Here is a 26,006-nt window from a genome sequence, read left to right as displayed (position 1 = left end):
GTCGACGTTGATGCAGAAGTGAAGAAGCCTCCCCTCCCACACACCCTACTTCAACCTTTCACTGACTTTAACATCCACAGGCAAGGGCTTGTTCCAATTCAACCACTCTTTATATTTAAAAAAAAACCTCTTGAAAGTTTACAGATTCCAGTAGTGGTAATCTTTGATGCTAGTAACCATGGAATATGGGAACTTTCAAAAGGAAAACTCCTGGGTTATGTGAGAGCAGACGTGTGAACCCCAAATGCAGTGCATTTACTGCCTGTGGAAGGCAGTGCTAGACTCCTCTCCAGCTATAGGAAAATGTGGGTTCATGTTGAGCAATTTCAGAAAGGCGTCTGTGGCCTTTTCCCTCCCACCTTTGTCCCTACCCCAAAGTGGGATCACTTGCTGAGTCATTCATGCACATTTGTCTGTTTTCCCTTGTGACTATGGGTTGGCCCTACTGTTGGGAAGACAGCTTGCTTATATTTGTAGACCAGAGCTTCCTTCTCTGAAGCTTAAACTTGCCTCAGAGTGAAGGAGGAGAGTTGAGGTTTCCTTTAGCCTGTTGATTATACATGAAATATGAAGGGACAGATAGAAATTCTGTTACTGACTCCGGCATCTTTACTGTAACATATTCCTAAAGACTAACTGATTCTAAGCAAGTTTTGTAAAAAATCATATTTGTGTGTATCTGGTGCATTTTGTAAGTTCAAGTTGGAAAGTTGTTGAAAGGGACTGCCCATGGAAACCCATAGGTGATCTTCCTGTTTGACTTGGGAACTGTCAGAGTCTTAGGAAAGTCTCCAGGAGAAGTCCAATGAAGTGTAACCACCTTATAGTTGCATGTGGTCTATCCCAGCTTGGTGGAAATAAGACCAAACCCCAAACCCACCTAAAACCTGCCATTGAGGCGATTGTGACTTATAGAATTTCTAAGTCTGTAAATCTTCATGAGAACAGCCAGACTCATCTTTCTCTTGCAGACTGGCTGCTGGGTTTGAACTGCCAACCTTGTTGTTGTTGTTGTTAAGTACCATGGAGTCTGTTCCGACTCATAGTGAGTGCACAGGATTTCCGAGGCTGTAAATCTTTACGGGAGCAGAACGCCTCATCTTTCTCCCGCGGAACTGCTGGTAGTTTCGAACTGCTGACCTTGTGGTTGGCAGCCCGACGCGTAACCATTACGCTACCAGAGGTTATCCCATTGTTTAACCCACAGAACCACCAGGGCTTCTTCAGTAGCAGAGGGCACTATTCCTTCAGTGTTAGCTTTGCTCTATTGTACTATCGGGCCTCCATGACCATGCCATCTAAATTTAGAACATTGGCACCTTCCCATAGAATCTTTTACAACGAATTTATAATGCTTTTAGCAAAGAATGACCGTGAAGAAACATTAAAATAGCATTGATCAGGTTGTTGTAGTTAAGTGCCGTTGAGGAGGTTCCGACCCATAGCGACCCTGTATAGCGTTTCTGAGGAGCAGCTGGTGAGCATGAAGTGCCGGCCTTGCAGTTCAAACAGCTTTGCAGTCTGGCGCATTAACCCACAGTGCCACACACCAGGATTTAATTTCCAAGCAAGACAGTGACACCATCTATGCATTCTGGAAAATTCTGTTTATTTTTAAAGTAAGAGTCTATAAGTGACTTATGTGAAAGTCTTTAAAAATATAAGCAGCTGGTATAACTCCGGATGACATTCTAAATCAAAGTTTGCTGTAAAGCAGTATGCTTAGACAGTAACTTCTAGAAGGTTGGCCACCAGCTTGTGGTGGATTGTCTAGTTGAAGTGCAGACTCTTTCTAACCAAACCTTGCATCATCTTACCAAGGCCATTATTCCTCACCTTCTCTTTGGGTTGTTAAGTGCCATCTTGTCATTTCCGACTGAGATTTACCTTGTATAGAGTTTCCTAGGAGCAGCTGGTGAATTTGAACTGCTGACCTTACGGTCCAGTGCTTATCCCACAGCACCACACCAGATAGACACAAATACGATTTTACCTAGATTCCAGCTGCTAGCTGGGTAAATACCACATGAAACGATCTTGGAATGTAAGTTTAATGATATGAGTTACACATGGAAGCTTCAAATCTTTGTTGATCCACAAGGAACACAAGGGGTTGATGGTGCTTGTTTGGTCATAATGTTGAACTCACTAAAATGTGTGATTTAATGGCTGGGTGCTAACAGCAAGGACTATTAATTAGGGTTGGATTTAGAGTCAGTGATTCTGGGGTTAAGGAGTCTTTCCCTAGTGTGCCCTCCTTTCTCATTTGTGGGTTCATATACCTGGTGTGGTGCTGTAGGCTAAGCATTGTAGTACTAACCATAATGCTGGCAGTTCAAACCCACCAGCTATGAGTTGGAATCGACTCTCTGGCAGTTATTAAATTAACAACAGCATCATACCTGATATATTTTTAATCACTTCTCACTGGCAGCCAAATTTCCTTTCCTTAAATATTGCCTGTAATGGACATTTACTGTGCTTGTCAGTAAACTCTTCTCCCCATAGCTTGTAATAACCCTTTCTCATACATGCTGTCATGTGGTTCACGTTCATGGAGAATTTGCTACAAGTCACAGGGATTGGCTCTGGGGAGGCATACATTGACTAGTCACAATGAATCCCAGGATTCGTCGTGTGTGCTACTGAAAGAGGTTCTCCCTTTATTTCCATTGATCCGAGGTTGGGAGGATGCAGTGCTTGGGAACAAAACTGTATCCCAGAATGCAGAGAAAAAGTAGTCCCTATAGCGGTTCGAAACTACCAGCCGCTCCGCGGGAGAAAGATGAGGCTTTCTACTCCCGTAAAGATTTATACCCTCGGAAACCCTGTACAGGGTCGCTATGGGTCGGAACCGACTCGACGGCACTTAACAACAAACAACATATGAAGGTAATTTTAGCTGCTGTAACAGGGTAGCATTTAACAGCCACATGTGTAATAGTGCCTGGTTAGCAGGCAGCAGATTTTTCCCATGTGGCAAATCAAGAATCCAGGCTCCTTCCAGATTCTGGCTCTGCCCTTGTTTAAGACCCTGGGTTCCTTTTGCTTCCAGTGGTGTTAAGGGAAAGAAACAGAGGAGCAGGTCTATCAGAGTACTAAGATGGCACACATTATCTTCGCTCTCATTCTCTTGTTCAAGGCCAGTCTCTTATGTCTATCTATATCTGAATGTGGGGGTAGGGTTTGAAAAATACACCCATCCAGTTAGGCAGTGATACGTCTGTGCTATGAAGGAATACATGTTTTTGGTAGAAGGCTAGTCATCATTTGATAGTAAACCATCTTTGCCTTGCTCCTTGTTGTTGTTGTTATGTGCCATCGAGTCGGGTCCGACCCATAGCGACCCTGTACAGGGTTTCCGAGGGTGTAAATCTTTACGGGAGTATATATTGCCTTTGGGTCAAGCTATGCCTAGATCTGGTAAATCTCATTAGGCTTATTCTTGGGCTTTTCTGTTGCTTAATAAAAATACTCTTTTTAAGTTTTAACATGGTCAGCGTACATTTTCTGCTTCTTGAAAGAGCAGTGTCCATTACTGTCCACTGGCCTGTATCCACCTCTATGGAATGCTTCCTATAACCAATTCAGTGAGCAAAATCACTGTCCTTTTCTAACTACAATAGCCACCGCCATCACCCGAACTTAGTACAATGGTCTTCATTGTGTGGCCTCCTGACCAACAGCTTCCACTTCACTTAAGCATGTTTTATAAATGCAAATGCGTAAAAAAAATTTTTAATGATGATAAATATATATGGATGTATGTGTACATATATTTTGTTGTTGTTGTTAAGTGCTGTTGAGTTGGTTCTGACCCATAGCGATCCTATACAGGGTTTCCAAGGCTGTAAATTTTTATGGGAGCAGAAAGCCTCATCTTTCTCCTGCGGAGTGACTGGTAGTTTCGAACTGATGACCTTAAGGTTCACAGACTGATTCGTAACCACGACGCTTGTTGTTGTTGTTGTTAGGTGCCATCGAGTCGGTACTGACCCACATCGACCTTATGCACAGCAGAACAAAACACTGACCTATCCTGGACCAACCTCACTATTGTTGCCACGCTTGAGTCCATCGATGCTGCCACTTGGCCAATCCATCTTGTTGAGGGGTCTTCCTCTTTTTCTCTGACCCTCCACCTTACCAAACATGATATCCTTCTCCAGCGACTTGTACATATATATATATGTTGTTGTTAAGTGCTGTTGAGTTGGGTCCGACCCATAGCTACCCTATATAGGGTTTTCCAGAAGCAACTGGTGAGCTTGAACCACCAATCTTACTGTTCAAACTGACTTTGCAGTCCAGTGCATACACCAGGACTCCATCTGTGCATGCATATATATCCCATTTGTACTGTGACATTTTGATGACATGTACAATTGAGTGATAGGAATTAAGCCCATCATATTATATAGCAGTCACTACTGTCTGTTTTCACCTATTTTTATGAACCTTAAAGGAAGCTCAGTACCCCCTAAGCAGTGATGTCCTTGTTCCCTCGCCCTTCCACCCCCAGTAAACAGGAATAAACTTTGATCTCTATACGTGTACTGTTCTTTTCCTTTAAATACAATCATATAATTCTTTTTTTCTTTTTGTGACTGATGTATTTCACTCACCATGTTTTCTAGGTTCATCCACAGTGTGGCATGCATTAGGACTTCATTTCTCCTTATGATTGAGTAGTACTCCGTTGTATCTCTAGAACACATTTTGTTTATTCCATTCTGTGTAGTTCTACCTTCTGGCTATTGTGAATAGTGTTGCAGTGAACATTGGTATACTAGTAACTTTTTGTTACTACTTTCTGTTCTTTTAGGTGTACACCTAAGAATAGAATGACTGGATTATATGTTAATCTGGAGCTCTGGTAGGATAGTGGGTTTTGCATTGGTTCTGTAACCAACCACTCTATAGGAGAAAGATGAGGATTTCTGCTCCTGTAAAGATTTACAACCTTGGAAATCCTGTACAGGGTGGCTATGAATTGGAACTGACTCAAAGACACAGCACCATCACCACCACCGTAGTAATCACAGAATTTATGACTCTGTATGGAGCCCTGGTGTGGCCCTGTGGGCTACTGTGGCAGACAGCAAAGTCATTTAAACTGCAAGGTCTGTGGTTCAAGCTCACCAGCTGCTCCTTGGAAACCCTATACAGGGTCACTATGGGTTGGAATTGACTCGATGGCACTTAACAACAACAACATTGAATTATTATTATTATTTTGTTTTACCTTTTTATTGTGAATGGAGTGAAGGCTTACAAAGGCTTTCCATTCAACAAATTATAAGCTTTGTATCATCTCAGTGATTACAGTCCCCTCCCTGTAACAACAGTTACCCTACTGCCTCCCTGTGGCTTCCCTTTTACATCTTATATTTCACAAATGAACAAAGCCAAAATGTTTGTTTTACACACAAAAAACACAAAATATATATTCATTTAAATGTTTTAAGAGCATATTCTGCAAGCCAGTCTCCTGACTGCAGGCTCACAGCCTTACTCAGTCCCTGGGCCTAGAGTTTGCAGCTGCTCTGTCCCTCCATGCCATCGCCTCGGCCACTGTCTCTGCTGTCATAGCTTTCCTAGGTAGGAGCTCATGTGCCACATAACTTCTTCTTTTGTTAATATTTTCCTTTTAATTTTCTTTTTTAATGAATGCCCAAGTTGCCCATCCCTGTCTACCCTATGTATTGAGGGGGTGGGAATGATCCTCGCTATAAAGATTTGTTCCCTCTTTTGAACTACTGCATCCATAGTTGTAGGTCAAGTTCATCAAATTGTATCAGATTAACCTTTTTTAAACTCTTCTTTCTTCTTCTAACAGAGTTCTGATCATCCAGCCATTGAAGCCAGGTCAAGCGGGTATTATCTGCAAGTATGGGTGTTCTTATGCATATGCCCTCTCTTCTTATCAGCTGCATGCCTCATTCTCCACTCTAGTCCTCTGTGGTTATGTCACTGACTTTGGGCCCAAGAGTCCCCAGGTCTTGCCACACTGCTGGCCAACAGGTCTCCACCTGTGTTCACAGAAGTCTATTGAACATTGTATGGCTTAGCTCACAGCTTCATTGGTGTTTTTCCCTCACTCCCCCTTATCGGTGACCAACGTGGTCACCAGTCCGTGTCTACTCGTGTGTTCCCATTGAGTGTTAGTCTTGGAAGGGGGTTTGCCCTGAGGGGACCTGACCTCTTGCCTTGATGTCTCCTGAGTGAGCAACTTGATTGTTCTTGTTGTAGTCAGTCGGACTGCCATTATTGTTTTTTATTTTTTATTTTGGTATTTCTTTCAAGGAGTATATCCAGGCTAGTCTGCTTTTACTTTCAAGTGGAAATTTCCCACCTAAGAAGATTCTGAATGGGGTTCAGGATTCCACCAATGGTCTTGTGTAATGCAGAGGCTCCACAGGAAAGCCTCCTTCATTGGGCAAGTTCTAGCCCCATTTTAGGTATTCCAATCAGTTATAGGCAGAAGACGGACTTAAAAGATTTCTCTGGTAGTATTTATGGCTATTCGTTTCTCTTCCCCTCAAGTGTCTATTTTATAATGGTATGCAAGGGAAATCAAGATTCAAAAGACAGCCAAGCATCTTAACATTATTTCCTCCCTTTTCCCCATTCCAACCATGTCTCAATCCCTGTATGCCAGAGCCCTGTTGTTCCAAGGTTGTGCATACATCATTATTTACCTCTGTCCCACTTAGTCCATACAAACCTGTCTAATTGTTCTTGCATCTGCCTTGTTCCTCCATTCCCCTCCCCTTCTTGTGTATTGCCCCCTTCCACAGCACCCAAACTATCCTGTGTCTTTTACCTACCCTGTGCTCCACCTTCCCCTCCCTCCCCTCACTCCACCCCTTTCATCCCACTACCCAGCAAAAAATCCCCCCCACCTTTTAGTATGTGTTCTTTTTCTTAGTTTTTTTTTTTACAATAGTGGTCCTATGCATTGTTTCTCCTTTTGTGAGTAATTTCATTCAACATAATGTTCTCATAGTTCATCCATGTTATATGGTAGCTTATAGCTTCCTTGTTGTTCTTCAAGCATAGTATTCCATTGTGTGTATGTACCACAGTTTGTTTATCCATTCTTCAATTGATGGACACTTAGGCTGTCTCCATCTTTTTGCTATTTTAAATAGTGCTGCTATTTTAAATAATGCTGTATATATGTACATGAACATTGATGTACATATATCTACTTGGGTTATGGCTTTATTTACAATAGTATTATTGCAATAGCATTATTTACAATAGTTTTTCTTGTGGGTAAATACCAAGTAGAGGAATTGCTGGATCATAATGTATTTCTATTTCCAACCTTCTGAGGAAGCGCCATATGCTTTCCAAAGTGGTTGAACCATTTTGCAGTCCCACCAGCAGTGCAGGAGTGTCCCAGTCTCTCCACATCCCCACCAGCATTTATTGTCCTTTAGTTTTTGATCTTTGCTGTTATTGCTGGTGTGAGATGATATCTCATTGTTGTTTTGATTTTTATCTCTAGAATGGCTAGTGATCGTGAACATTTCTTCATATGTTTGTTGGCTGCCCGGATCTCTTCCTTGGTGAAGTGTCTGTTCATGTCCTGTGCCCATTTTTTAATTGGGTTATTTGTCTTTTTCTTATAGAGGTGTTGTAGTTTCCTATTTATTTTAGAAATGAGTCCCTTGTCTGATGTGTCATTGCAAAAGATTTTTTACCATTCTGTGGGTTCCCTTTTTACTCTTTAGGTGAAGTTTTTTGATGCACATAAGTTTTTAATTTTCAGTATGTCCAAATCATCTATTTTGCCTCCTTTTGTTTGTGTAATTTTCAGAATGTTTGGTAGTCTGTGTATTCCCTGAATTAGAGCCCTCTCATTTGTCCCTATTTTTTCATTGATGGCCTTCATAATTCTGGGATTCACATTTAGGTCTTTAATCCATGTTGAGTTGGTTTTTGTATAAAGTGTGAGTGAAGGTCTTGTTTCAATCTTTGGTATATCCCTTTCCAGTTCTGCCAGCATCATCTGTTGAAGAGACTATCACTTCCCCATGAGATGTATTTAGGCACTTTGTTGAAAATCAGTTGGCTGTATGTGGATGGGTTAATTTCTGGATTCTTGATTCTGTTCCATCCACATAACTTTTTGAATAATCCTTAGACAAATCGAAGAGTGCAACACAAAAGCATAATGATAGTCATACTTTTTATTACTTTTAGAAGTTAACTCAGTGCTCCCAACAACCTTGTGGTCATGCTGCTGATTTATTTTTCTTTTGTAGTGTTGCTTTAGAATGTTAACTTGACCTGGATCAAAATGAATTTACTAATAAGTGATGTGCTGCATGTGCTGTAGTCAGGTCAGAAATGATTGATAGCAATTAGTTAGTTTAATAGATGGAGTCCTGGGGTGGCACTGTGGGATAAAGCATTGGACTGCAAGGTTGGTTTGAACCATAAGGTCAGCACTTCAGACTCACCAGCTGCTCTTTGGAAATCCTGTACAGGGTCTCTATGAGTTGGAATCAACTTGACGGCACTTGACAATAACAGTTTCATAGATGGTAGCTGTCAAGTTGATTCCAACTCTTGGAGTCTGTATGTATCACAGAATGAACCCTTGCCTTGTCTTGAGTATTCTCACAAATGACAGCTTGTTAGCATCTGTCATTGCTGCTAGTATGACAGATCATCTCACCCAGGGTCTCCCTCACCCTCGTCCATCCTCTGATTCACCAAACTGGTGATGTCTTCCTGCTTTCATTTATCCCTCTTGATGATAATATTCAAAGCAAGTGAGTTGGGCAATGTTCTGTTTTCATTGGCTGATAGTAGGAAGTAGAGCTCCACACCTTTATTCCTAGTCTCTCTCAGTCTGTAAGCGCCACTGAAGCCTATCCACCATGGGTGACTCTGTTGGTATTGAAACGCTGGTGACTTCACTTCCAGCATCATAGCAATATGCAAGTCACCATAGTAAGGAGCTCTGGTAGCATAGTGGTTACAACTCAGGCTGCCAACCCCAAGGTCAGCAGTTCGACACTACCAGCAGTTCCGTGAGAGAAAGATGAGGTGTTCTGCTCCTGTAAAGTTTTACAGCCTTGGAAACCCTGTGCAGGGTCACTATGAGTCAGAACCGACTCCATGGTACTTAACAACAACAACATAGTCCGACAAACTGACAGATGGGTGGTGGTATTAATAATTACTCAGTGAGAAAACATAAAAGAAATTCCTTCTAGAAATGGTCACTATCTAGTGACCAGATAATGAAACCAGGTGAGATTTTTGGTTGTCTACATGTGGCATCTAAGTGATTGGGAGTTAACCTCTCCTCACCTCTATGTGGAGCTCTGGCCCAAATCTCAAATGGTGATAGCAGTGTGATCTAGAGTCAAAAACTGGGAAACCGGAAACATTATCCTACAGTCATTTGACTGAAACTTTTGGTTGAGAAACAGGGCGATCGTAGTTTTGAGCATGTCCACATGACCAAATTGTTTTTCACAAAACCTCTGCCGAATAAAATTTGAAATATGACTGTCAGCCTGTTTTCCCATCTTAATGATTTCCAGACCGTCTGTAGAGCTTGGAAGCTTCCAAAACAGAGGGTGGAATGACTGCGACCAGCCACTATCTGTTTTGTCAAACCTAAGGGTATCCTGACATAACAGAGTCTTGCCTCCCCTGGTCCCCTTGTTCTGAGTCTCAGAGCCAGTCATTTTGCTGATGGAGAGGAGTTGACAGGGCAAGATACTTTGTCAAACTAGTAAAACCTAGGAATAATGTCTGGACCTCTTATTTACCAGGAAATCCAACCTGTTCCCATATTTAATCCATTTACACTCAAGCATTTCGATTTTTTTTTTTTTTTCCCTTCTATTTTTGTGTTATGTTGCCCTTCTGGAGAGAAAAAACTCTGTCCTGTTCTTAAATGTAAACAGGTTAAGAGTTCTTTAAATAAGCCTGCAGTTCTGAGTTTAACCTTTAGAGTAAAACAGATTTTAATTTATGTTCCATAATTAACTTGCTAGCTATATATCTTTAGACAAGTTATTCTTGTAGCCTCTGTTTCAACATCAATAAAATGGAGCTAATGAATAATAATGCGACCTAGGTTACAGGGTAATCATGAAGATGAAAAGAAATACTTGGCAAAGTCCTCAGCACCAGCCTAGTCCTTTGTTTTATAAGTGCTGTCGACTTGGTTCTGACTCATAGCGACCCTGTATAGGGTTTCCGAGATGGATTTGAACTGCCGACCTTGTGGTTTACATTCCATTGCCGATTCTCTAGCAGCTACCTGGATTCTAGCCTAGCCCCTGTTACTCCTGTTAAGTGTGTCTAGTTCATTCTGACGCCTAGTGATGCTCTTAGGGTTTCCGAGAAGAGGCTGGTGGGTCTGAACAGCTGTACTTGTGGTTAGCAGTTCAGTGCTTATCCTATAGCACCACACCTTGTTGTGGTTGTGTACTGTTGAGTCGGTTCCAATCCATAGTGACCCTGTATAGGGTTTCCTAGGAGCAGCTGATGAGCTTGAGCCACCGACCTTGCAGTTCAAACGGATTTTGCAGTCCAGCGCATTAACCCACAGCACCATACCTTAGTACTCACTAAATGATCCTGTTGTCATTACCTTGGTATCTGTACATCAATACATTCTTTGACTCGACAAACACTTTTGATTTTAGATCCTTTAGTAAAGAGAAAAATGATTTCAAGGCAAGCAGCAAGAGAGGAGACACATCCATCTGTGAGCTTGTTAGCTGCCCGGTGTTGAGTCTGTTCTGACTCTTGCAGACTTTATGCACAAAAGACCGAAATGCTGCCCGGTCAGTCCTGCACCATCCCAGTGAGCAGAATGTTTTGATTCAGAGTCTTCGTTGAGTTTTTGAAGTAGATTACCAGGCCTTTCTTCCTCATCTCTCTTAATATGGAAGCAGCACTGAAAACTGTCCCGTGCCGTAGTTAACACCCAAGCCTCCACTAACAAACGGGCGATAACTGTGCTTGAGAACTGAACCGAGGTCTTGTGCATGGAAGGTAAGGATTCTACCACGAGACTGCCACTGCCCTCAGAAGGAGGGCTGAAGAATCTGCAGCTTGGATCATCAGCATCAGAATCTTTTAAAGTTGATGCAGGTCAAATAGTGGTGAACTATGGCATGCCTAACAGGGAGGCATTTCAGGGGATGGCACATACTGTTTACATGTAAGGTGTTAATTTGGTTGCCAGAACAATCTTTGTCTTTATCAAGTGTGTTTCCTTTCATCGTAATTACAGACTGTAGTTAGGTGGAGAAATAAATAATAAGATGCACTAATTGGGATTGCAAAATACCATGGCAGTATAAGCTGCTCAGCCTCATTGCTGTCTCTCTGCATGGGCCTCTGTAATTCCTAACTGTCATGTTTCAGCTTTGCTTCTAATGAGTTCCTGCTTTATCTCTTCACATTTAACACAACAGCTTCTTTTTAATCTTTATCTGACATAACTTACAATGCCTTGTAATCTTGAACTTCAAAAAATCTTCCTATCTTTCACTCTTGCAGGATTTTTCCCCTGTAGAAGAGTTGTATAGGTCTGGTGCTGTAGGATAAGTACTGGACTGCTAACTGCAATGTCGGTGGTTCAAACCCACCGGCTGCTCCTTGGAAACCCTATACAGGGTTGCTATGAGTTAGAACCTGCTTGATGGTGCTTAACAACAAAAGAATGTAAACTTGATTTTTTTTTTCTGCCTCCGTACCTCTCCCCCAAACCTAAACGAGTCTTCAGAAAGCACAAATAAAGGAGAACTATCTTGGATAGTAGCGTAGTGGTTACGAATCGGGCTGCGAACCTTAAGGTCAGCGGTTCGAAACTACCAGCTGCTCCGCGGGAGAAAGATGAGGCTTTCTACTCCCGTAAAGATTTACACCCTCGGAAACCCTGTACAGGGTCGCTATGGGTCGGACCCGACTCGATGGCACTTAACAACAACAACAACAATCTTGGATAGTAATAATCTTTGTCAGGTTAAGAATCCTCATTTTATTGCACGTATATGAGGGGCTTCAAAAAGTTTGAAAAAAAAAATGGAATGAAAAGACAACTGGAACCAGACCAACCTTACAAAAGATATTAAAGGGAATTCTTTGGACAGAGAACCAACAACAGCAAACACAAGCTGAGATTAACATCCCTAACAGTATCACCCAGAACTAGATATGTTGTTAAGTGCCATTGAGGCAGTTCTTACTCATAACGACTCTGTATAGGGTTTCCAAGTAGCGAATGGTGGATTTGTGCCGCCAACCTTGTGGTCCAACCCGACCTTGCAGGCCAGTGCCTTATCCTAAAGCACCACACCTGGAGTCCAGAACTAGACATATACGCATCCAAAGTGAACCAAATCTACAAGACTCAAACTAGGGAGCCAGAGGTACCAACGGGTAATAACAAGAAATCAAGTGACTATCAATCAATCAATAAAAATCAACGTAACAGTACCCTTAAAACTAGACCAAGTCCTGCTCCTAGTCCTAACCAAACCCTTACCCAGAATCCTAACACTACCATAACCCTAACACGACACAAAACCCGAAACCCAGCCTAGACCTAGGCATAGTCCTAACCCTAATCTAGACTCCTTACTCCTACCGTGTCAGAAAACAAAAACAAGCAACCAAACCTGAGGAAAAAACGCAATTAGTGAAAGTTAGTATTTTTTTCCATTTAACTAAAAAAGAAAAAAAGATAATGTTTCCACAAACTTTAAAGTCTCCTCGGTATGTGGATGCCTTCATCACTTACAGTCTGAGAGTGTAGCGTGTATTCTAAGGTTACCTGCCGCATCTCATCGCTGCACAGATTTCAGTGAAGCAATGTGAGCGTGGTGCTTGGAGGTAGTAAACGTACAGTCGATGGCAGCTGCCCTGTGGGTATCCTGGTTACTGCTGCTCCAAGCACTGTGACCAAGCGCTACTGTGACCGGGCTCGACTGTGTTATTCACAGCTGGTGTCATGGCCATTAGACCAAGGGCTCTGACTAAGCATCGGAGATGTGGTGTCTGTGTACTGTTTCGGGTGGGTGTTGGTTTCAGTCCCCCCATTGCTTTGTCACTGTCAAGCTTAAAATGAGTGAGCCACATAGACAGCTCTAAAGCTTGGAATACATATAGCAAGTTTCTGAATGTGTACTAGCACTCTGTTTCAGCCCAGCATCCTTTAGACCACTTCTCCCAACTGGCATGAACCAAACAACCCCTTGCCATTGAGTTGATTCTGGCCCAGAGTGACCCGTATAGAGTAGAAGTGCCCTATAGAGTGTCAAAGGCTGTAAATCTTTACGGATGCACATTGTTGCCTATTTCTCCCACAAAGCAGCTGATGGGTTCTAAAACTGCCAGCCTTTTGGTTAGCAGCCAAGCCCTTTATCCATTGTACTATCAGGGCACAGTTCATCTACCAGAATCCCTGCGCACACTGACACATGTAGACATATACATGTATAGTTATAGGAACCCTGGTGTGGCACTGTGGGTTAATAAGCTGGACTGCAAAGTTGGTTTGAACTGCATGGTTGATGGTTTGAGCTCAGCAACTGCTCCTTGGATACCGTATACAGGGTCACTATGGGTCAGAGCTGACTTGATGGCACTTAACAGCAATATACATATATGTATGTATGTATATATGTATCTATGCATATGTGTGTGTATATATTTATGTGTATATATACACACACACACACATACACACACATATATATATATATATATATATATATATATATATATGGTTCCACGGCTATATTTTAAAAAGTATTTTCAGCTTTTCTATGATATTGTCATAAGCAGTTGAAATCAGACTCTTGCTTTTATAGGGAAGCATGAAAAGTCATCTCTCCATGTGATTGTACCACACAAACAAAAGCAGTGAGGCAGTAGACGCATAGAGATACGTGCTCAGGAGTGACACCTGACGTATTCAGAGGAAAGAACAAAGCCCAAGAAGGACTTGTCAGAAATGAACGGGTGTGATGAGTTGCTGTGGTCAGTGTTTAAATGGGACAACAGAATGAATCTTCACAGACTGGAGTGGAATGTTAGGATGCTAATCACTGGGGAAGAGCCAGCTGTCAGAGATAGGACCAGAAGTTTAGAAGTTCTTGGACATTTAAGTCTGAGGACTTTTAGAGACCTGACACTTTTTTTCACAGACCAGTGGTGATCCCACATCTCCCATCAAGGCTCCTTTAACTACATCTTAAAAGAGCACGCAGCTCATGGCAGGATTCTTTACTATTAAGCAAAATTATTGTTGGCTATATTTAGTAAGAAGTTTCAACATTATCTTAGGGTAATAGTTTGGGGTTCATCCAGGCTTTATGGCTCCATAAAATACATTAAAAAAAAAAAAATTCAAACAAAGCAGCTAAATGCTGTCTTTGGTGAATAAAATAACATTTATTTTCCAGGATAACTTAAGTGCTCACCAGGTTAGCTCTTTTCTTCTACTAGGAAGAGGTCCTCTGGTCCTTGATGATCTGACCTGAGGTCCAGCCATCCCTCATCCATAGGGAAGGGGGATTCAGCCTTGGCCCTTTTTGTACTCCACTATCTCTTGATCCCATGGAGTCCTGGTGTGGCATTATGCACCAGACTGCAAAGCTATTTGAACTGCAAGGTTGGTGGTTCAAGCTCACCAGCTGCTTCTTGGAAACCCTATATAGGGTTGCTATGGGTCTCAACGGCACTTAACAACATCTCTTGATCCCACAGTAGGCTGAAAAAGTATTTACTAAATTTCCTTTAACTTCACAAGACAAGGAAACTTTGCCCAGTGGCTCCTGCAAATTTCCCTCCTTGCCAACATTTGTTTGTAACCACAACATCAGGACTTGGATGGGTACACACAGAGTGGGGAACACTGTACATTTCTAACTAAAATTGAAGAAGGTGACAACTTATTTCAACCTTTATGCTGTTAACAACTGTCCTTTTTTGTGGTCTGTGTAGTAGCATGTTTTGTTTTGTTTTTGTATTTTTTATTTTGGCAATTTTGCTGTTTGAATTGTCCCCTCAGACATAGCGCTGAGGTACTTTATAGTGTTCTTGAGCACACGAAGGCTGTGATGTGCCGTAAGGAAAAAAAAATTCACGTGTTACGTAAGCTTCATTCAAACATGAGTTACAGCATTCCTAGATCAATATTAATTGAATGAGCAATCTATATTAAATTGTTGTTGTTGGTTAGTACCGTCGAGTGTATTCCGACCCATAGCCATCCTGTATAGGGTTTCCAAGGAGCAGCTAGTGAACTTGAACCACCTACCTTGCAGTTCAAATGACTTTGCAGTCTGATGCATTAGCCCATAGCACCACACCACGATTAGGTGTCATTAAACTGGAACACACATAAAATGCGATTATGTACTGATTGTTTGATGAAAATGTAACCAGAGGCCTACTGGAACCTAGGCTTTGTTTACTTAGGATTGGTGGTTCAGTGTTTGCTAATGTGGTGTTTGTATTGATGTTGCAGAATACAACTACTGAAGATGAAGTGCATTGGTTGGACTTCTTTATTATGTCACTTTACCTTTGAAGAAAGTCCCCTGATTTTGTTCACTGGGCATCTCCAGGATCCACAGAAGTGAATGTCCATAAAAATGTGTTGAATGGAAAATAACCAAAAGGATGAGGCACTTCTCACATGATAGAAGGAATCAGTAACTTTTGGGTGCTCTTTAAAACTCTTTCTGAAAAATATATAAGAAATTGTTTTTCCTATTAGCTATAGACACTTGGTTCAGTTTTTCTGAACCTCGGTTTCCTCACGTATAAAACGGGGCTAATAAGAATACTTCCTTCTTGGGATAGCAGTAAGGATTATGGAATCGAGTTTGTAAAATTCCTGACATATGTAAACCTTAATATATCACTTTAGCCAGAGTTACTGCCATCACTGCTATTAATATTAAGAGAGATAATAAAAACACTAAGAATTGTTTTCTGGGGAGTGTCTTTCTTTAGCAACTCTTCCTCTGAGCTAACAGCTTACGCATTATGGCAAACATTTTAAAACAGTCTGCTCAGGCGTTGTTGTGGGTTATCCATGATACAGCTCTTCTAGGAACCTGATCATTTTTACCCACTGTTTCCTCCCCACAAATGGCCTACCGCTTCTTGGTGGCAGCATCTTCTCTGTTTAGATGTGTTTAGATTACTCTTTATTTTGAAACAATTACTATTGCTCTTTAGGAAGGTGGGGGTAGGGACTTTGGAGAAGAGCACAGAAACATTATGGGGGCCACTGCAGAAGAGCCCCTAAGAACCCTGTAGAATGGGTTACAAATTTTAGTGTAGGCAGTTTTGAGAGAAGTCAGGCCCAGCTTCTCAGAGCCTAGGAAATCAAGGTGATGGTTTTGACTTGTCAGTATATTGGGAATTGTATTATAATGATTGTAAACATTTCCTGTTACCTCTTGGATGTGCTTGTGACTGTTTTAGGAAGGTGAGAGAAAAGCATTGTTTTCATCTGGTCCAGTTGGTTTCATAGTTGCATAGAAGCTATGCAACTATGTTTACAAACACAGTTTAGTAACAAGTAAGCAATTGCATTTTTAAAGAAAGTGTGCTTTGCTTTATTGTTTTAATCTCATCTATATCTCTTTTGTTATACCCACTTACAGGGAGCACGGTGATTCCATATGATAAACACTGGACTACAAACTACAGGGTCCGCGATTTGAGCCCGTCAGACACTCTGAGGGAGAAAGATGAGGCTTTCTCCACCCAAAAGATTTTTAAAAACCTCAGAAAGCCTATGCAGGATCACTACAAGTTGCAACTAACGTGGTGGTGCTTAACAACAACATACCCACTTATAGGGAATGCAGGAAGCTAAAAGTCACTGGGGTCAAAGGAATGAAAGGTGCATTTTGGGTGTGTACTGGATCACTTTGTGAGTACTAGAAAAGGGTGATTTACTTAAGTGTGGTTGTGTGTGTGCATGTGTCTGCACTTCCTGGGGGAAGTTTTGAGTTGGTTCTTGTTCCTAGTGGAGTTTTGGGTCGGTTCCGGTTCCTACTGGAATTTTGGGTCAGTACTGGTTCTAGTGGAGTTTTGGGTCGGTTCCGGGTCATAGTGGAGTTTGGGGTCAGTTCCGGTTCCTAGTGCAGTTTTGTGTCAGTTCCGGTTCCTAGTGGAGTTTTGGGTCGGTTCCGGGTCATGGTGGAGTTTTGGGTCGGTTCCAGGTCATAGTGGAGCTTTGAGTCGGTTCCGGTTCCTAATGGAGTTTTGAGTCGGTTCCGGTTCCTAGTGGAGTTTTGAGTCGGTTCCGGGTCATAGTGGAGCTTTGAGTCGGTTCCGGTTCCTAGTGACCCTGTACCGTCCTCCTAATGGTCCTGCTTGAACGCATTGTTGCAGCCAGTGTGTCACGCCATCATGTTAAAGGAAGAACTGTGTCTACATGGTTTTCAGATTTTTCCTGTGCTGGAAAAGTCAAGAAACTGAAACACAAGGTTTTCCCTCAAAAACTGGAGGAAAATGGAGTTAAAAGACAGTTTTCTACAAACTTTTTGAACCCTCCCTCTAGCAAGAACAAGAGATTCAGTATTAATTAAATAATAAATTTGTAAAGACATCTATGGACTCCTGGTGTGGCGGTGTAGGATCAGCACTGGATTGTGAACCACAAGTTCAGATGTTCAAATCCACCAGTTGCTACTCAGAAACCCTATACAGGGTCGCTATGAGTTGGAACCACCTCTACAACACTCAACAACAAAGACATCAGCTTTCAACTGTTGTTGCTGTGAAGTGCCGTGGAGTCAGTTCTGACTCATCATGACCCTGTGTAGGGTTTGTAAGGAGCAACTGGTGGGTTTGAACCATCGACCTTGCAGTTCAAACTGACCTTGGGGTCCAGTGCACTATCAGCTGGGTGCCGTGTTAAATGTTTTAGTTGCTTTACATAAACTAACTCTAATGTGAGCTAGGGGGTGGTGGTAGTTAAGTTGGTTCCAACTCATGTAGCCTATATAAGGTTTCCGAGGAGGGGCTGGTAGGTTTGAACAGCTGACTTTGTGGTTAACAGTCCTACGCTTATCCTACAGTGCCATCCACACCAGGACGCCCATGAGTTAGCTGGTGGTGGTTGTTAAGACCTGTCAAATGGGTTCTGACTCATAGCGACCCTGTATAGCATTTTTGGGGAGCTGCTGGTGAGTTTGAACCGCCAACCTTGCAGTTCAAAATGACCTTGTGGTCCAGTGCCTCATCCTACAGTATCGTATCAGGATTGTCCATTTTTGAAGGAATTCCTGCATGGTGTAAATGGTAACGTGCTTGAGAAACAGAAAGGTTTGTGACTCGAGCTTATCCTGAGGGATCTCTAAAGCCAGGCCTGGCCTATTGCTCTAGAAAAGTCACAGCCTTGAAAACACTTTTGAGCAATTACTGACATGCACACATGGGGTTGTGAGTTAGAATTGGCTTATCGGCAACTAACGACAATGACAGTGATTCTATACATGAAGGAACTAAAGTTTGAAGTCTTAAGACACTTGCCTAAGGTCACTCAAATGATGGTTGGAACCAAAACTCAAGGTGGTGAGGGCTGTTGGACATTAACATTCACCATCTTACATTTTACACTGTGGTGGTTACTGCATCCACTGGAGCTGGAGGTGAGAGGACAGGAGGCACTTAGGGGCAACAAGTCTTGATTTTAGAGTGGGAAGAGGACCAGGTTTCTGCTGGAGTAAAGATGAGACTCAGGGTGTGGTTGGAATCTGAATCCAAGATAAGTAATCTGTCTACTAAAGGTGTTCACAGCATGTTTGGCCGCACAGTTCTTTGTTTTCAAAGATGTTTCTAATGAAGGAGGGGAGCTGGTCTATAAAACCTCTAATAAAGGTAGCAAAAGATGGGATGGTAGATTTATCCTTAGGGGATACTTATTCATTTGTAAGGATGTGGTATCTAAGTTGTAGATTTTCCTCATTCCTTGTTAAATATCTCTGAAAGTTGCTAGTTGCTGGCATCAAGAAGTCCCACATCTGTGGACACGCTTCCCTTCTGTTGTGCCACTGAACATGAAGCTTGTAACATCTTGATGTTTTTCACTCATCTCTCTCTCTCTCTCTCTCTCTTTTTTTTTTTTTCTAACCTGTTAATTGGTTTTCTTGTGTTTCATTATGAAGTTGAAGCCAGTCTATTTCATCTTGGACTGTTTATTTTTGACATGCCAGAGGTCTTGAAACATCATAATATTGTGTAATGAACATAACTTCTGCCTTGACATGTGGGTGTTAAGAGCATTAGTCATTGCCAAGTATTGAGTTAAATATTTTCAATAAAAGGATAATGATCTAATAGAGAGGAAGAAGTTATAAAAATCCTAGCTCATGGTGAGCCATCTACTTAGTGTACTCCATTAGTGATAGTTCAGAGACTTGTAGAATGAATGTAAAAGCAACCATGCTATTTATTACTGGGGCAAGAGAAAGACCCCCAGCACCATGAAACACTGACTTCTCCCATATGTCAAAGCAAGTATAAACCATCCAAGATTTCAATGTTTGTGCTCCCGGTTTATCATATCAAATAGCATGTATTTTTTTTTTTTTTAAGTTTTTATTGTGAATTGAGTGATAGTTTACATGGGAGGGTATCAGCTTTACATTCATTCTATTGTATTTTGTTTCATTGCAGTGATTGCAATCCTTTCCATGCATCATCATTCAGTAATATTTGCTTCCAATCCCTCTGTGGTTTTTTTTTTGTGTTTTTTTTTTTAAGTACACTGAAGCACTCAGAAATATATTCAAACAATAGCTTGCATTTTTAACTGCCATGAGGAAAGTTGGTGATTTCCATGAGATGTTATTGATAGGGATTTATATTCTGTCTTATAATGATGTCTCCTTGGCAGGCTATTGGGGCATCCTTTGCAATGCCATCTGTAGGAGCCAGGGCTCTCCTGAACAAACAAAGTAGGTCTTTACCTGTGAAGCTGATTTTTATGAAGAGTTTTGGTCAGCATTAGTCATTGTGAAACTATGTGCCCGGTGCCCTGGTTTATCTCTGTAGAATCACCCTGTGGCAGAAGATTGAATCCTCTTCTCTCCTTGTCTGTGGGCGCCTAGAGATGTCACAGGTATTGCCTTGCTTCCTCTTGGGGAATGGGTAGTAGGTACTGATCTTTAGAGCCGATGGTTGAGGTGAGCATTTGGTAGTCAGCTTAACCAGTTGATCTGCTGTCTTATTTCTTGGGGTTGGAGGTTTAAATTGGAGCCGCTGTGTGCCAGCTTTCCTTAACCTTGTCAGTAATCCCTAGATGTTCCGGTAAACAATTTCTAAGCTGAGTACCTTCATTTCCCCCTGTTAGAGCAGTTACAAACAAGGGTAATGCTTTAATGTAAGACTAAAGGCCAGAAACAAAGCCTGTGGCACCTGTTAACAATTTCTCAACAGTCTGCATACTTTCCAAAGAAATCAAAGTCAAAATCTAGCGCTTATCTGAGTAAATCTCTTTTCCAATATCTTGTTCATAACTTTTACAAAATTATTTTTGTCATCAAGTTAGCATTGTGTGATAATTTGAGGTTTGGAAGGTGTGTTTTGGGGAAGCTCGATTTTTCACAGCTCTGTGTCTGTGGTCATCTTTCTGGAAGGATTATCGATCTCTAGTTCCCCTGTGTAATGCGTTGAATGTGTTTTCTATCATTATAGATAAAGAGGTAGTTTTGAATGGGAGCCAAGTAACCTGTTGATGTAAAGTCTTATTTTACCTTTTATGATTATCATCATTAGCACCTCCCTCTTTCCTGGCTTAATTCCCTGTCATTTTATGTAGGCAGCAATTACTGGTTAGCTAAAGAAGCCAGCTCCTGCTGCCAAGGAGCTTATTAATTATCGCTCTATCTCTAATTTAGCCTTCCCTGTGTTGAGAGAAGGTGCAGGTAAGCGTGTGGCAGAGCAGCTGCGATCTCATCTTCGTAATAATCTCTTTTCCGAGACGGTTCAGTGGACTCAATGTTCAGCCAAAGGGCTGAGGCGGCTCTGGTGAGTGTTGTGAATTCTCTGTAGGTTGTTCGGACAGTTAAGTTTGGTGTGGTTTCCTTCTTCTTTTGCTTCGGACCCGAGTCAAAGCCTAATGCTGGGAATTCACACCTCTTTGTGGTCCGTGTCGTGCCGGAACTCAAATGGGACCCCTTGACAATACTTTAGAGGTTTTTCCCTGTGCTATTTGCTCTCCCTGTGAAAATGACATCATGGAATTGACTCTCTGCCTGTCTTCCAGAAGGTAATGGAAGTGATAACCAAAGGAGCTCAGGCTCCAGACTCTTGCCTAGCCAGATGTTTTTGTAGAGGTGATACCTTGGTCTGTAATGTTGAATCCTTGGGCCTTGGTGTTTATGGTTCCTAAATGGCTGGATCACTTTCTATGTGTTTTCAGAAATGTTCAATTTACTCTTTTCAGTGAACATTATTTTAAACAGTTCTACTCGAGCATTCGATTAGGTTTGGAGGGCTCAGCTTTCCTTTTCCACTTTGTATGTTATTTTTGGCAGTGTTGAGTGTTTGAAACCGGTGCAGTGATTTACTGCAAAGTGAATGAGTTGTCCAGGTTTTCAGATGCTTTCCCATTGGCCCCTCACCCGCTACCCGACCCCTCACATTTTCTTTTCTCCCTCTCCTCCTGGTCTGCTATTGTAGTTTCTGTCAGTCTTGCCGGCTCAAATAGAAATGTGGATGTTGCTGAGTTTCTTAAATTACAGCTGGTGGGGATTAACAGAAATTGTAAAACAGTACCACTTCCTCATTTGACTATTTTCTTGACTAATTACTGTCCTCTCCAGCCCTGGAAGAGGACGGGGGTTTGAAAGCAAGTTCTGTGTCCTGAAGTTCAAAAAGCAATTTTCCTTTTTCTTTTATTCTTCAAAAATATATTGAGTATATAGGATGCTGCTCTTGTGTTCCCTGTAGTAATCCCAGGTTTTTCTTACTCAGGGTTTTGCATTATGGACAGTCTTTAACCCTGGCCCAAGGGTTTTTTAAATAATACTTCCCTTCTGTCACTTTCCTTATATAGAAGATTTTTTACTCAACACTCTTTTGCTAAACTCCAGACTGTTAGAGCATTAGTTGAAAGGTTTTATATATGTTATTTTGTCTAAAGCCATTTCTTCTTTAAGAGATTCTGACCTGGGTCCCCACTGTTTCACCATTTAGAGTCTGAATTTTATTGGTGAGCACTTTATTGACTAGACACCCTCAAAATTTATTTCCTGTCTCTCCCTTTTCTTGTTTTAGCAGCTAGAGGCAGGGCCCTGGGCTTTCCTGGGGTGTTTGAGCGCCAACTCCATGAAGCTGGTCCTGTAAACTCTCTGGGATTCTGGGACGACATTGGAGCCACCTGGAAGTGTGCATAAAGGATGGCTGAGCGCCGCATGGCAGTATTGATTGAATTGCAGTCCCATCGAAACAGAAATAGAAAGGGCTCAGCATTTGCACTTTCCTCTGGTGGTGATTTTGCTTATTTTGTGTATTTAGAAAAGGCAGCCGTATGCAAACTGCTGACTTACTGGTTTCCCTGGAATGAGAGCCATTTGGATGAATTCAATGAGTATTAGCTAAGATCTGTTTGTTCACAGTATCAGTTTTGTTTTCTGGTGTCCTGTTTAGAATAAGACCAGAATGTGTCTTTTTACTTTATGGAAATAGCTGCTTTTGGGTAACTCACAATTCTGCAAACCACCATTTGAAAGAAATCAAATGTTTACTCCAGAGTCAAAATGGAAACGCTTTTGTAAAAATTATAGGTGCATGAATATTTCCATTTTGGGTCAATGATTTATTTATTTTTTTGGCGGGGGAAGTAAATTATTTAAGATTTCAGAGGATCCCCCTTTCCAGATTAATTTTCCTACTGATTAACTTGCCCACTTTAAAAAAAAAAAAAGAAAAGAAAAGTGAGATTCAACAGAAGAATTATAGACTGAAATCGTGTGTACAGGAATATTTCATGTAAGGTTTGTTGTTGTTAAATACCATGGAGTCTGTTCCGACTCATAGTGACTGGTTATTTTCTGTTGTCTTTGATGACAGAGTAAATTAAGTTTAGCTGTTAATGTTTAAATTCTAATAAAAATAGATTTTGTTAGTCTACAGACTGGTTTGAGTTCCTGAGTATATTTGTAGCTGTCACCCTTTGGGAAACTTACACTATAGAATCTGTGTATACCTAGTCAGTGCTTCCTTCTAACACTAGCGTGATGAATTTGTTGAACTGATGCTTTAAAATGGTGTGGTGGTTAAGTGTCTTCAAGTCAGTTCTCAGTCGTGGTGAACCGGTATAAGATTTCCGAGGAACAGCTGGTGGATTTGAATTGCTGACCTTGTGGTTCACTGCAGTCCAATGCTGATCCTGCAAAGCCACACCCAAAATCCTTAGAATGGAATATATATCTGAAACAATTTTTCTTACGTCACCCCTGGAGTTTTTGATTTAATGGGCATTTTTTAAAGTTTGTATAAAGAAGGAAGGGAATGAAAGAATAGATATGAATCAGTTGGATTCCTTTGGGTTGGGATATTCTTTTTAAAAAAAACCCTTTCTATTATTTATTAGTCTACCTTGGTAATATAAGAAAATAGAAATTGACTAGCTAAGGGAAGGTGGGAATTAGAGATTTATTATAAAGCAACAGTGGGAGCTGTATATTTGGGTATCTAATCAAATGTGTATTTCACTAGGCCTTTGACCATGGCTGTTTTTGCTCATCATTCTATCCCATCAGTAATACCACATTGTTATTGTTGTTATGTGCCGTGGAGTCGGTTCCGACTCATAGCGACCCTGTACAGGGTTTCCGAGTCTGTAAATCTTTACGGGAGCAGAAAGCCTCATCTTTCTCCCACGGAACAGCTGGTAGTTGAACTGCCGACCTTACGGTTCGCAGCCTGATTCATAACCGGTATGCTACCAGAGCTCCTTAATACCATGTTAGGCATCCTAATTATTCAATAAATGTTGAATGAATCAATATACTTGGAGGCCTGGTTGCATCACTTGCTGTACTGTTAACCATTTTTGTGCCTCTGAACAGTCCATTTATGAGGACTCCATCTCTTAAGGGGTCACTATGAGTTGGAACGGACTTGCAGCACTTAACAACATCTCTTCTTGCGCAGTGAGGGTGAAGACTGGATCAGGGAAGAGTCTGCGGTGGTTTCTGGGCACAATGGTGTGTTTCAGTGTTTTAGAATTCTCACTGTCTTGTGGGACGCCAAGGTTCAACTTCTGGCCATTCTCTATACGCACAGTGCTTCCCATCGGTCAGTAGAGACTTGTATGTTGTGTTTCAGTTGTGCTTCCAGTGGACTAGAGATGGACTAGGAAGGTCTGGGGATCTCCTTTGAAAGCCAGCCAGTAAGAATGTTATGGCTCTGCAGTGATCGTGGGGATGGTGCAGCGCGGACCAGGTAGCGGTTTGTTCTGTTGCGCTTAGGGGTTGTGGATGGGGTTGAGGTGAGTGTTGGGTTCTCTCTACAGCAGCTAACAAACCAAAAAATGTGCTGCCGTTTCCCTCTGCTGCACCATGGTCGGTGTTGGTAGTGATTACCTCACGTTTTCCTATAGGTTCTGGAAGAGTCGTGGGCTTCTGAATTCAGTGCACTAGGCTTCTACAACTCACCGTGGATACAAGTGACCTTCCTTCTGAGATCCGTTACTTTACTGTGCTTTTGAATTGGTTCTGTGCCAACTAACAACAGCAAAGCTTAATTATACATAGGTAAAGTCTGTGAATGGGGCCCTGGTGGCTTTGTGGGATAAGCACTGGGCTGCTAACTGCAAGGTTTGGGGTTCCAACTTACCAACTGTTTTACCTGATAAAGATGAAACTTTATGCTGTTGTAAAGATTTACAGCCTTAGAAATACCATACAGGGTCACTATGATTGGGATCTACTTTCTGGTTTTTTGGAATATCTGGAGTTTACAGACTATGGATAAGGAGCTCTGGTAGCGTAGTGGTTACGAGTCGTTCTGCTAGCCTCAAGGTCAACAGTTAGAAATTACCAGCAGTTCTGTGGGAGAAAGATGAGGCTTTCTGCTCCTGTAAAGATTTACAACCTCAGAAACCACATATCAGGTCTCTGTGAGTTAGAACCGACTCCATGGCATGTAACCACTACCATTACCATAGACTATGGCTAGAAGAGATGTTAGATCAGGGGTTGTTGTTGTGTGGAACATTTTGTCTGTCAAAATTTACATCATTGTTTGTGGGCCATACAAAATTATCAAGTTGAAAAGTAGCCTGGTACATTTGGTCAAACGCTGAATTGGCTCAATGCCAACGTGAGGGCTGCAACTGCAGCTGCCTTGGCAGGGCCAGACCAGATGATTTCATAGGCCTTATATGGCCAGTGGGCTGGACAATCCCGACTCCTGCATTATACAATTCACTACATCACAGATACCAATAAATGATTGTTGCTGTTGTTAAGTACCGTCAAGTCGGTTCTGACCCATAGTGACCCTGCACAGGGTTTCCGAGGTTGTAAATCTTTACAGGAGCAGAAAGCCTCATCTTTCTCCTGCGTTACCACTGGTAGTTTTGAACTGCTGACCTTGCGGTTCGCAGTCCGATTCGTAACAACTGCACTACCAGAGCTCCTTCAAGAAACGATTAGATAGGTAAAAATTTTTACTTTTACTTTTTGGAGTCCATTTATCCTTATTGCAAGTGATTATCAACCTGCCATGGAGCCCTGGTGTGGCGCTGTGGGTTAATGTGCCAGACTGCAAAACCGTTTGAACTGCAAGGTCGGCAGTTCAAGCTCACCAGCTGCTCCTCGGAAACCCTCTATAGGGTCGCTATGGGTCGGAACCAACTCGATGGCACTTCACAACAACAGCATGTGCCAGACAGAAGGTCGTTCCCATGATTCAAAGGCTAAATGAATGCTCTCCTGCTAACCATCAGATCAGTATTGAAAACTCCCCAGCTG

The 26,006-nt window shown here is 41.8% G+C and overlaps 1 protein-coding gene across 3 annotated transcripts in view; it reads left to right on the top strand.

The window, feature by feature from the left end:
* Positions 1-26,006, top strand: part of MITF (microphthalmia-associated transcription factor) — a 336,908-nt gene that overhangs the window by 12,709 nt on the left and 298,193 nt on the right. Inside the window, exon 1 of one of the 3 annotated variants that reach the window (XM_006865629.1) lies at positions 20,921-21,051. The exons of the other annotated variants lie outside the window; for them this stretch is intronic. The gene's annotated coding sequence lies outside the window, so the exon portion shown is untranslated. Of the gene's footprint in view, positions 1-20,920; positions 21,052-26,006 lie in introns of those variants that run through there. 3 annotated transcript variants of the gene reach the window in all.

This window comes from Chrysochloris asiatica, unplaced genomic scaffold, assembly GCF_000296735.1.
Source record: "Chrysochloris asiatica unplaced genomic scaffold, ChrAsi1.0 scaffold00080, whole genome shotgun sequence".
NCBI classification, from domain to species: domain Eukaryota; kingdom Metazoa; phylum Chordata; class Mammalia; order Afrosoricida; family Chrysochloridae; genus Chrysochloris; species Chrysochloris asiatica.
The sequence above is the reverse complement of the archived record's forward strand: the minus strand, read 5'-3'. Positions and strand labels throughout refer to the sequence as shown.